Source organism: Aquarana catesbeiana, linkage group LG02 (genome assembly GCF_042186555.1).
Source record: "Aquarana catesbeiana isolate 2022-GZ linkage group LG02, ASM4218655v1, whole genome shotgun sequence".
In the NCBI taxonomy this organism is placed as follows: domain Eukaryota; kingdom Metazoa; phylum Chordata; class Amphibia; order Anura; family Ranidae; genus Aquarana; species Aquarana catesbeiana.
The window spans coordinates 582,807,935-582,819,820 of NC_133325.1; positions in this window are offsets into that span (position 1 = coordinate 582,807,935).

Below are 11,886 nucleotides of genomic sequence, written 5' to 3' on the forward strand. Positions count from 1 at the left end.
CTCTTTCTTCCGTTCAAACCCTCACCGTCATGGGCAAGACCAAAGAGCTGTCTAAGGACATCAGGGACAAGATTGTAGACCTGCACAAGGCTGGAATGGGCTACAAGACCATCAGCAAGGAGCTTGGTGAGAAGGAGACAACTGTTGGACTGATTATTTGCAAATCGAAGTCAGAATAACCATCAATCGCCCTCTGTCTGGAGCTCCATGCAAGATTTCGCCTCATGGGGTAAGGATGATCATGAGAAAAGTGAGGGATCAGCTAAGAACTACAGGGGAGGAGCTTGTGCATGATCTCAAGGCAGTTAGGACCACAGTCACCAAACAAACCATTGGTAACACAATACGCTACCATGGATTAAAATCCTGAAGTGCCCGCAAGGTCCTCTTCCTCAAGAAGGCACATGTACAGGCATGGCTGAAGTTTGCCAATGAACATCTAAATCTGGGGTTTGCAACCTGTCGCTCGGGAATGGGTCTGCTCCGCCGACCCCCGCATTCTTTCTCTGCCCTCAGCCTCCCTTGCTGCGCCTTTGGTCCTCTTCTCTCCCCCACCCCAGCCTCCTCATCAGTGATCAGCAGCGGAGCGAGAGGCGGCACAGCTCAGGATGGAGGGTGGGTGGAGGAGCTGGCCAAGTTAACTTTTCAACTTAACCTGCAGATGGTTGGTTGCCAGGTCCTAAGCAACCAATCACCAGCTTGTTAATATAAAAAGTCACTCTGCCAGCTCCCGCCCCCTGTCCAGAACTGTGCTGCTTTGCGGTCTCCTGTGTGCACAGGTAGGATGCTATGGGAGGGAAGGGGGGGTAAGAGGACACTACTGTGTGTGTGTATGAGTGTGGGGGGGTGATGTGAAGGGGGCAGTGGACACTGCAATGGGCAGGGCCACCCCCATGGCAATGTCCTCTACCACCCTTCACCCCCCCCGTCCCTGCATTCTGAGCACAATGCATTCTGAGCACAATGCACTACTTAACCCTGCATTCTGAGTGAAACACACTCCTTAGCCCTGCAATCTTAGTATAACGCATTCCTGATCCCTGCATTCTGAGTGCAGTGAACTCCTTAACCCTGAATTCTGAGTGCAATGCACTCCTTAAAGCGGGGTTCCACTCAAATTTTGAACTTAATCTTACCTTACTTATTTTTTATCGCTGTAATTACCTTTATATTGTACTTTATTGTGGCACTTCCTGTCTCTCCTCCCATGGGAGTAGGCCTGTTTATTGCTTTCCCCGGCACCGCACTGTCTCCTGGGAGCTTAGTGTCAGGCTTCCCAAGATTCAGTGCGGAAACAATGTTCATGCGCGTGAACAAGCTGTGAATGAACAGCATTCACCACATCCCGGAAATCAATGCTTGTGGGCTTCACATGCCCACAAGCAAGATGGAAACAGCCAGCATCACATTTTTAAAGTTATTCTTCAGTACGAAAACAGACAGAGGCGGAAATATTACACCCAAACTGTGAGTATTATTTTGGGATTAGCAAAGTGTCTCAATGACCTAAAAAAAAAAAAAAAAAAAAAGATTGGTCGCCGGACTCCCGCTTTAAGCTTGCAATCTGAGCGCAACACACTCCTTAGCCCTGCATTCTGAGCGAAACGCAATCCTTAACCCTGCATTCTGAGTGCAATGCACTCCTTAAACTTGCAATCTGAGTGTAACGCATTCTTGATGTCTGAATTCTGAGCGCAATGCACTCCTGATCCCTGCATTCTGTGCGTAACACACTCCTGATCCCTGCATTGTGAGCGTAAAGCACTCCCAAACCCTGCACTCTCTTGTAATACTTATTTTTTTGTGTCCACTACGTTAACATTCTACATTTGGCGTTAACAATGTATCATCACCCACAGTAGATCACAAAGGCAGTGCATTTTGAACACATTGCCAGAAACACACATGAAAAATGCTTTTCTAGCATCATGTTCTGGTATGAACCAGCCCTAACAACAGGACACTGTGCCCGGTGATCTTTGACTTCATCAGTGTTGTTCAAGTAGATCTCCATCTCTCTAAGGTTGCCTACCCCTGCTCTAAATGATCCAGAGAATGATTGGGAGAAAGTGCTGTGGTCAGATGAGACCAAAATTGAGCTCTTTGGCATTAACTCGACTCCCCTTGTTTGGAGGAAGAAAAATGCTGACTATGACCCTAAGAACACCATCCCTTCAGTCAAGCACGGAAGTGGGCGCATTATGCTTTGGGGGTGTTTCTCTGCTAAAGGTATAGGCCGACTTTGCCGCATTGAATGGCCAATGGACGGGGCCATGTGTTGTAAAATCTTAGATGAGAACCTTTTTCTCTCAGCCAGAACACTGAAGATGGGTTGTGGATGGGTCTTCCAGCATGACAATGACCAAAAAGATACTGCCAAGGCAACAAAGGAGTGGCTCAAGAAGAAGCACATTAAAGCGTTTGTATCTTAAAAAAATATATATATGATCCTGTTCCTTGAAAGCATGTTACACAGCACAGTGCTTGTGCTGTGTCATTTGGCCCTTTCTGTCGCCTAAAAAACCTGTCTGATCCTGCCCGGTTCTGCCCTCCCCCTGTAAACTGACCACGGTATATTATGGCTGCTGAGCCCTGACACCGTGGTCAGTTTATGTGCCTCAGTCATCCGCAGCCCTGCTCTGTCCTCTCCCCCCTCCCTGCCTGTCAGCTCGTGTGTGAGCCGTGTCCTCCCCGCCCCTCCCCTACTGCTGCCATACTATGTCCAGTAACTTTCACTACTAACTAGAATCCCCTCTGTTATATCGGGTTAAATCACTCAGTGCCTTTGTTTTTTAAAAATGATGCGGCGCAATACTTTATTTTGCAGCTCCGCTGTCAGTCAGCTGATGTCCCGGTGCTCTTCTGCCCTGCTCTGAGGACTACAGAGGGAGGTGCTGAGGTTCTCTCTGACATCATGAGGAGGAGAGCCTCGGGCGGTCACGTGACCGATCAGCGGCGGTCTTGCATAAGGTATAATTTTTGATGAAAATGATACTGCGCAATACCTTAATACAAGAGCGCCGCTGAGCGGTCACGTGACCACCCGAGGCTCTCCTCCCAGTGACGTCAGAGGTAACCACAACCCCTCCCTCTGTAGTCCTGATAGCAGTGCTACAAAATAAGGTATTGTGCCGAATCACTTTCAAAAAACAAAGGAACTGGGCGATATTACCTGATATAACAGAGGGGATTCTTGTTAGTAGTGAAAGTGGCTTTACAACCACTTTAAGGTCATGGGGTGGCCTAGTCAGTCTCTGGACCATAATCCTATAGAAAATTTATGAAGGGAGCTGAAACTTTGAGCTGCCAAGAGACAGCCAAGAAACCTTAAGGATTTAGAGAAGATCTGTAAAGAAGAGTGGACCAAAATACCTCCTGAGATGTGTGCAAACCTGGTAACCAACCACAAGAAAAGCCTAATTCCATAGCTCAACTCACCAACCAGTCTTTTAACAGACGGTTAGACAGGTTGATTTGGTTGGTCAGCAAGCTGGTTGGTGAGTTGAGCTATGGAATTGTTTTTGTCTTACATATATATGCCCCTCCATGTGCTCCTTTCTGTGAAGGCCAGTTATAGGTGGGGGCAGTGGCCAGTTTTTTGTTACTGCTCGTATATTTGGTCCGGGGACACGCTGCTCTTGCTGGGTGTCCAGTGTGCTCCTGTTCCTTTAAGGGGGCTTGGGCTGCCTCCAGGCTCACCTGCCCCACATCTATCCATTCCATGCATGTGCTTCCACTGTGGAGACACTTATAAATTTGTAGTGTTAGGACTGCAAACAACACAGGGTGCCGTGACGAGGCCTTGCAGCTTTCACATGCGTTTGCAAATGTGTGCTAACTAAACCCCTGCTTTTAACAAACGGTTAGACAGGTTAATTTGGTCTGCAGACTGTTTGGTGAGTTGAGCTATGGAATTGTTTTTGTCTTACATGTATATGCCCCTCCATGTGCTCCTTACTGTGAAGGCCAGTTATAGGTGGGGGCAGTGGCCAGTTTTTTGTTACTGTTCGTATATTTGTTCCGGGGACACACTGGGCACCTTTGTTGCCATTGTGCTCTTGCTGGGTGTCCAGTGTGCTCCTGTTCCTGTAAGGGGGCTTAGGCTGCCTCCAGGCTCACCTGCCCCACATCTATCCATTCCATGCATGTGCTTCCACTGTGGAGACACTTATAAATTTGTAGTGTTAGGACTGCACACAAAACAGGGTGCCATGACGAGGCCTTGCAGCTTTTACATGTGTTTGCAAATGTGTGCTAACTAAGCCCCTGCTTTTAACAGACGGTTAGACAGGTTAATTTGGTTGGTCAGCAGACTGGTTGGTGAGTTGAGCTATGGAATTGTTTTTGTCTTACATGTACATGCCCCTCCATGTGCTCCTTGCTGTGAAGGCCAGTTATAGGTGGGGGCAGTGGCCAGTTTTTTGTTATCTCTATGCTTACCAACAAGGGTTACTCCACCAAGTACTAAGTCATGTTTTGCTTGGGAATCAAATACTTTAAAAAAAATTTTACTCATTGAACTGCAACTAAATTTATAACATTTGTAGCATGTGTTTTTCCTGGATTTTTGGCTGATATTCTGTCACTATCATATAAAATACACCTATGATAAAAATTATAGACACTTAATTTCTTTGTAAGTAGGCAAACTTACAAAATCTGCAGGGGGTCAAATAATTATTTTCCCTACTGTATGTCCCTAGTGGTCTAGTCCAAAACGTGTGAATGGGTGCAGAGACAAGAAACACACAATAGAATGGAACTGAAAGACCTAAGTAGGTCGTAGAAAGAGATGCTCTCCATGTGAGGAGCTCCCTTAAACAGACATGTTATCCCCTGGTGTTCCCACCACATTTGCTCTGTAAACAGTATTAAGCTGGACTTTAGAAACACCCTGTACTAAATAAAGTGTCCCTGAGATGGTCTTAAACCATCTGAAGTGAAAGAAAATTAGCTATAAAAGGCTGCTTTATGAGGTGCACCTTTGTCAGTTGCCAGTATTCCTTCATCAAGTTCAATGGCCCACACATAAATAATTTTTTCACTTTACATTGTAGTTTGTAAGATCAACCAGTCACATTCATAAACCTTTTGCATGACATTGTATAACAAACAGTTCCTCCTGAAAAAAAATTAGTCATGAGAGGAATATATAGGTGGTCATTGCTGACCTTCTATTTTCCTTGGTGTGATGTTGTTGCTATAACTTATAGCCACTTGCCGACCGCCTAACTGGGAAAATACGTCATTACCTTGATGTTTAATCCCGGGGTTATGGCTGCAGCTAGATAACCTAATATTAAAAAATTTAAATCTTCCTCAGCCACTGCTCTTTCCGGTAAAAGTAATCAGAGCAGCTGATTAGTTGCTAGATCACTTTTATGCCGTGTACACACGAGCGGACTTTTCGACTGGACTGGTCCGACGGACTTTCGGCGGACTTCCAACGGACTTTCCCAACGAACGGACTTGCCTACACACGATCACACCAAAGTCCGACGGATTCATACGTGATGACGTACGACGGGACTAAAATAAGGAAGTTGATAGCCAGTAGCCAAAAGCTGCCCTAGCATCAGTTTTCGTCCGTCGGACTAGCATACAGACGAGCGGACTTTTCGATAGGAACTGGGTCCGGCGGAGTTCTGACGTATAGATTTGAAACATGTTCCAAATCTAAAGTTCGTCAGATTTTCAACCAAAAAAGTCCGCTGCAGGTCCGATGAAGCCCACACACGGTCGAATTGTCCGCTGGACTCGGTCCGTTGGACCAGTCCGGTTGAAAAATCCGCTCGTGTGTACGCAGCATTAGAAGTGGTAGGAGGGGTTGACCCCCCTTCTTGCTGCTCATTGGCAAGCTCGAGAACCGATGGTGGCTGCGGTCGGCCATAGAAATGAGCAGAGGAAAGATGGCCTCCGCTCGTCTCTATGGCCTAGGAGGAGCAAAGCGACGTCGGTTTATGGCCGATGTAAACAAGGACATTTTTTTTTCAATGTCTTTTTTTTTTTTCCATTTTTCCATTGCAGAGGAGAGATGTGGGGTCTTATTGACCTCAGATCTTTCCATAAAGAGGACCTGTCATGCTTTATTGTTGTCACAAGTGATGTTTACATTTCTTGTAACAGCAATAAATGTGATTAAAAAAAACATTCAAAGGGATAGTGTAAAATAAAATGTAATAAAATAAATAATAATAAAAAAATATATATACATATATATGAATAGCGCCGCTCATAAGCCTCCTGTGTGATGTCCTGTCAGCTTCCCCTCTTCTCCATGTGCCAGTCTTGTAAAGAGCACGTCCCACTCTGATCTTCCTGACACATAAACAAATTCAAGCCAAACATTGATAAGTTAATGTATAGAGGGGTCAGTCTATCAAGCATTACATACCATATTGATATACTAATGAAACCAAAAAAGGGAACTGTGGACTTTTATGGCGCTGAAGTACAAACAGACTAATATTTTTTTAATAAATATACATATTTCCCCACTGTGCAGGCGGATGACAAGTCTGTCTCTACTTACTGAGCAGAGCAGAGCGGAGATAGACAGAGTCCCTCTCTCCTTTATGGGGAGATTGGATTAAAATGGACCGCTTGTCTGTTTTCATCCGATCCGATCCACCAGACGGATGGAAAATAGGACCTCCATTTGTTTGGTTTTGGCAGAGAGGATTGGATCGGATAGCAGCTGGTGTCAGCGGACATGTCACCGCTGACATCCACCGCTCCGTAGAGGTGAATGGAGTGTCCAATCAGGTCCCGCTGAAAAACTAACAGGCGGACCTGATCGGACAGTCCGTGTGAAAGGGGCCTTTCCCACCGCCAGCTAACAACAGAACTTTTAATTCTTTCATCAGTCCATCTCTCCCCGTTATTATCTTTTGTACCACTTGCCCAACCATATTAGATTGTAAGCTCATATGAGAAGGGCCTCCTAACCCTCTTGTATTTTATTGTATTGTAACAATACTGCCTCACTTTATATTGTAAAGCACTGCTCAAACTATTGGCGCTACATAAATCCTGAATAATAATACGTTAAAAACACATATATTCACAGTTAAAACAACAGTAAAAATGTAGTTCTGTTTTGGAAATCCTCTTAACTTTATCAAACCCCACTACAAGTTGTTTATATCACATATGCAAGGTGTTTCAAGGGATTGACCTGCTTCTTCAGGAGGACTTCAAGGAAAGTAAAATCTGGATGGTCATAAGTAGTAGAAAAAATATACTGTATAAAAAACAATATTTTTCTACTTCATATGACCATTCAGATTTTACATCCCTCAAAGTCCTCCTGAAGAAGCTGGTCTATCACGTGAAATGCATTGAGACACAGCATTGTAGGTGTGTGAGGACCCCCCATATATGTTGTATACAACTATAACATACAGTATGTGACATGAACATCTTGGGATCTAATACAATTAAGAGGGTGTCCAAAACAGAACTCAATTTCCACTGTTGTTTGAACTCTGAATATATGCATTTTTAACTTGCAAAATCAAATTTGTACGTTTATATAAAAAATGTCTAGTCCATTCGTCCTTCAGCACCATCAAAGTCCACATTGCCCTTTTCTTGTTTTCTTTAGCAAACAGTGATAATACCGGCTTCATTCACAGTCCTTGGCCATTGGTCACACCCCATTAACACAACCCCAGTGATGATCGCTTCCAGTCTGCTGGTTCATAGATTGTCATTTCCTACAAGCTGGAAAATTTTTTTGCATGGTGAGGGTGCCATTTCATTCCTATGATTTTTTTAGTTGAAAAGTGCAACAAATTTTAAGAAATCTATGTTAGATGTCCTGGTCCTGACAGAGTTTGTATTCTATCCTAATCGATTTTCCTATGCTCTTTCTGTAAAGACTTTCTATGTTGACAGGCATTAAACTACAGGTATGAAACACATATGTTCCCAGCAGCCCAACATACTATAGTAGCCTTTCTCTTTTGTTCCAGAGGGACCCATTGAGTAATTTTCAGATCTCAGGGAGCCTTGCTAAAACAAATTAATTAGCCAGTGGGAATGTACTTCTCACAGTGGTGGTCAGAATGTCATCCTTACCAGACAGCTAAAAGATCATTGGTGTCATGTATCTTACTCTGCCAAATGGCGTTGGCCCCTGAACTATGCAGACACCATCAAATAGGAAGTCAATCAGCCACAGCTCAAGGAACCTCTAGCACTTTCTGGAAAAATCCTAGTGTTCCACGGAAACCTTAGTTAAGAATGACTACCCTGGACCACTGCACAGTTACACACTACTTTGCAATGTGGTAAACTGTGTAGTAATAAATAGCACAGGTCATATATTCAGTATGTTGGCTATATTTTGGAAAAAATGGGCTGCCTTAACGTGGCACATGTTAATGCTTGACTTAAAGCGCGTTCAGTAACACACAGCAACAATTTCATTGAACCTGTATTGTTTTTTTCTGTTAGGATAACTAACCTGATTGGTAAAAAAATATGTATAGTGCAGTAAATAACCCAGAGTCATTTGAAAAAGGGCAACAGCAGCTTTCCTAAAAGGCTAAAGTTTGGTGTAAGAAATAGTTAAATGGAATAAGTCAAACTCACAAACCACAAACTTGATCTAAGGCAGTCCTGCTCAATTAATTCACTCATTTCCTGCCCGGTAACTAAGGGTGGCCATACAGCAGGAACCTGCTGAAATTCGAACCATTAATGGGCAGGCTGAATGTACCAAGTTGATCGATCGATCAGTTTGGATACAACCAGTCTGCCTGATTCTCTTACAATTATTGCTAGCGGCTGCTATAGCTGCTAGCGATAATCACTCTCTTTTCCTGGCAGGGACGGCTTACCCTGCACTCACCCTCCATAAACCAGACAATTGCTCGGCAGGAGGGATTCCCCTGTTAGCACTGTCTGTGTTGATGGGGAAATTGTGCAGTTTTTTTTCCTGCAACCTGTGGCTGCGAGAAAGAAATTTGTACCCTGTATGGCCTGCCTAACATGCTTGCTTGATATAATAATCCAGTAAAATGTTGTAATGTATGAGAATCAAAATGTCATAAACCGTATAAGTGGATCATTGGTCAGCAGTAGATGTAAACTCAGAATCCAAGGAGTGACCAATTTTCTCCAAAGCCCTAGACCAGTGGTTCTCAACCTTCCAGTGCTGTGACCCCTTGATAAAATTTTGCCAAGTTGTGGGGGCCCCTAACAGTAAAATTATTTTCGCAGCGTGGGTTGTCAGCGCCCAAGGCAAGACAAGTAATGTGCGCCCGTAACCCGCAGACATTTAGCGCTCCCTGAGTCCCTTCCACTCGTACAGTATTAAAACCCCTTATGGTACATTTTAGGATGGACCACTCTCTCTTTGTTCTCCTTTATTTCCCTTTTATCTCTCTCTATCCTAATTTCTTGTTTTTTTCCCCATCCCTCTCTCTAGCCGTCTTTCTTGTTCTTTCTTTTATTCTTTCTTCCCCTTTTTCATTTGTTCCTCCCCCTCTTTTCATCTCCCCTCCATGTATTCTCTATTTTTATTCCTTCTCTTACTCCTTAGTGCGGGGGGTGTGGGGTATGGGATGAGTGGCAGTGCTGGCAGGAAGTTCTGATCACCCAACTTAGGTGCTCTTGATCAAGGTCATCTGCTGATCTAAGAACTATAGTGAGGACTTTTAATGGCAACTCTAATCACAGGTAGTGTTACTCACTGTGTCTCAAGCTCTGTGGTGTCTCGCAGCAGTGACACCTATGCCGAAATCAGGAGATAGGGTCTCCTTCAGCCCCTCCCACTTCACATTCCTCACCAGTCAGCTAACCTCTAGTCTCTGCCCCCCAGCCATGCCATGAACTGAATGGGCGGCTGCGAAGAGCTGCGGGCTCCAGGAACAGCCCTGCTGGGCAGCCGTGAAAAGGGTGGGAGAACGAGCGGGCTTCAGGAACAGCCCATGACTCGGTGACCCCTGGCAATTTGTCATTCGACCCCCAGGTTGAGAACCACTGCCCTAGATAGTAATAATAAAGTTCACTGAAAGGCATCTCCAAAGTCCTGTCCTTAAGATTGCTTGACCATAGGGGCGGACTGGGCCAGGGTGATATTTGCCCCCTGGCCATTCTAACTGGGGTTTTTCGGCCTGCCATGCACTATTCCTTCACTAACTTCAATGATGTGGCATTGTTCATCCCACTAACACCAGCAATGGGGCATTGTTTCTCCCAAGGACATCAATGATGGGGTATTCTTCTTTTCACTGATCACCTATGCCTGGTTATTTTTTTCCTTCCAACAACCAACAATGTTGGGGGCACTCTATTACATACTTTTTGACTGCTGTTCATGTAATACTGATCCCTGCATTATGTACACATATTCCTGTTCTTTGCACTCTGTACTGTAAATTATGAAGCTCTGATCAACACGCTCTACTATGTACTACACATTACCAGATCCCTGCACTCTATAAGCTTTGTTGTATATTACATATGCTAAACCTTGCACTGTGTTGTACATTACTCAGTATTAACCCCTGCACACCATACTGTAAGTTATGTTTATTATTATTATTAAAAAAATGCGGATTAACCCTAATAACAGACACACCAGCCTAACACGTTATCCCAATAAACATTTATTTATAAAAGTAAGTACGTATCTACATAGAGGCATTGAAACAGACAAAGCTTATCAAAGTGGCAAAGTTGTTCTGTCTGCTCCGCATGCTCCTGAGGCTTTGGAGAACATCACTTGGATACAAATGGTTTATGAATTTCAAAGGTAATACCCTATTCCTCATGGCCAAAAAACCTTTGGCTCCAAGGAGGAGGGTATGAGCCTCGAAATTCGTAAACCAGTTGGAACCAAGTTAGCAGCATCCAGCTTCAGATGTTTGTCAGTTTTTATTAAACATTCAGCACACAGCCAGGTCTCCTCTCAACTCCCACTTTCCCCACTAGCACTGGGAGCTTTCTGCCTTATGTGCTGCTTCCTGGAGGCTGCTTAATCCTGTAGGTACCGGAGTTCCCAAAGTCAGGAGTTTTTTTTCCACCCGAATGTCACTCCGGACCTCCCAAATTCCAGGTCCCAAATAAGCCACTACTAATCCTGAGAGGACTTTGAGTCATTCCTCTCCTTTACTTGACTAGACTGGAATTCCTCATTTTAAATTGGTGACACATAGCAACCATCCAGGACCCATCCTTGATACAGTATCCTCTGTACAGTAGATACATGCTTACTTTTATAAATAAATGTTTAGTGGGATAACATTCTTTGAGTTTGAGAAGGTCAAGGCCAGAAACAGAAGACCCATCTTAACCAGCGGCTCCTTCGGAGGTAGCGTTTCATCTATATTTATGATCTGTGCTCATAAAAGCATTTGTAATGGAAGCATTTTGTGATTTTAAAAATGGTACTTAGTCCTAAGGTTTATTTGTTTCTCTCAAATTGTTTCTTGTGTCATAGTCATTGTGTCATAGTCATTAATCAGTATTTTGTCGGTCCTAGGACTGTAGCATATGGACTTGTTTACATTGGCCATGCCCTCTAAAGTGTGATCTGCAGCTAATCACTTCTCAGAGGGTATCTGACAGATGGTAAGGAGGTGTTATGTGTTGCATGCGGCTGTGGTGTGGCCCCATTCAGTTGGGGAAAAAACTTTTACCATGCTGCAAAGCGAAGTTTGCGTCTGTGGCATGTGTAAAACCCCATCCCATGACTTTGCAGATTATGGGGGAACAGTTTGGAAGGAGGTAATAATGCAGTCCCCCCCCCCCCTTCCCCCCAGTTGCAAGTGTAAACCTAGCCTTAGTGTGCAATCTATACTGCCATATTTTGTTGAGATAATTGGGATGAGAGTTTGCCATTTAGCATTAAAGGATAGTGAGGTTTTACCTAAC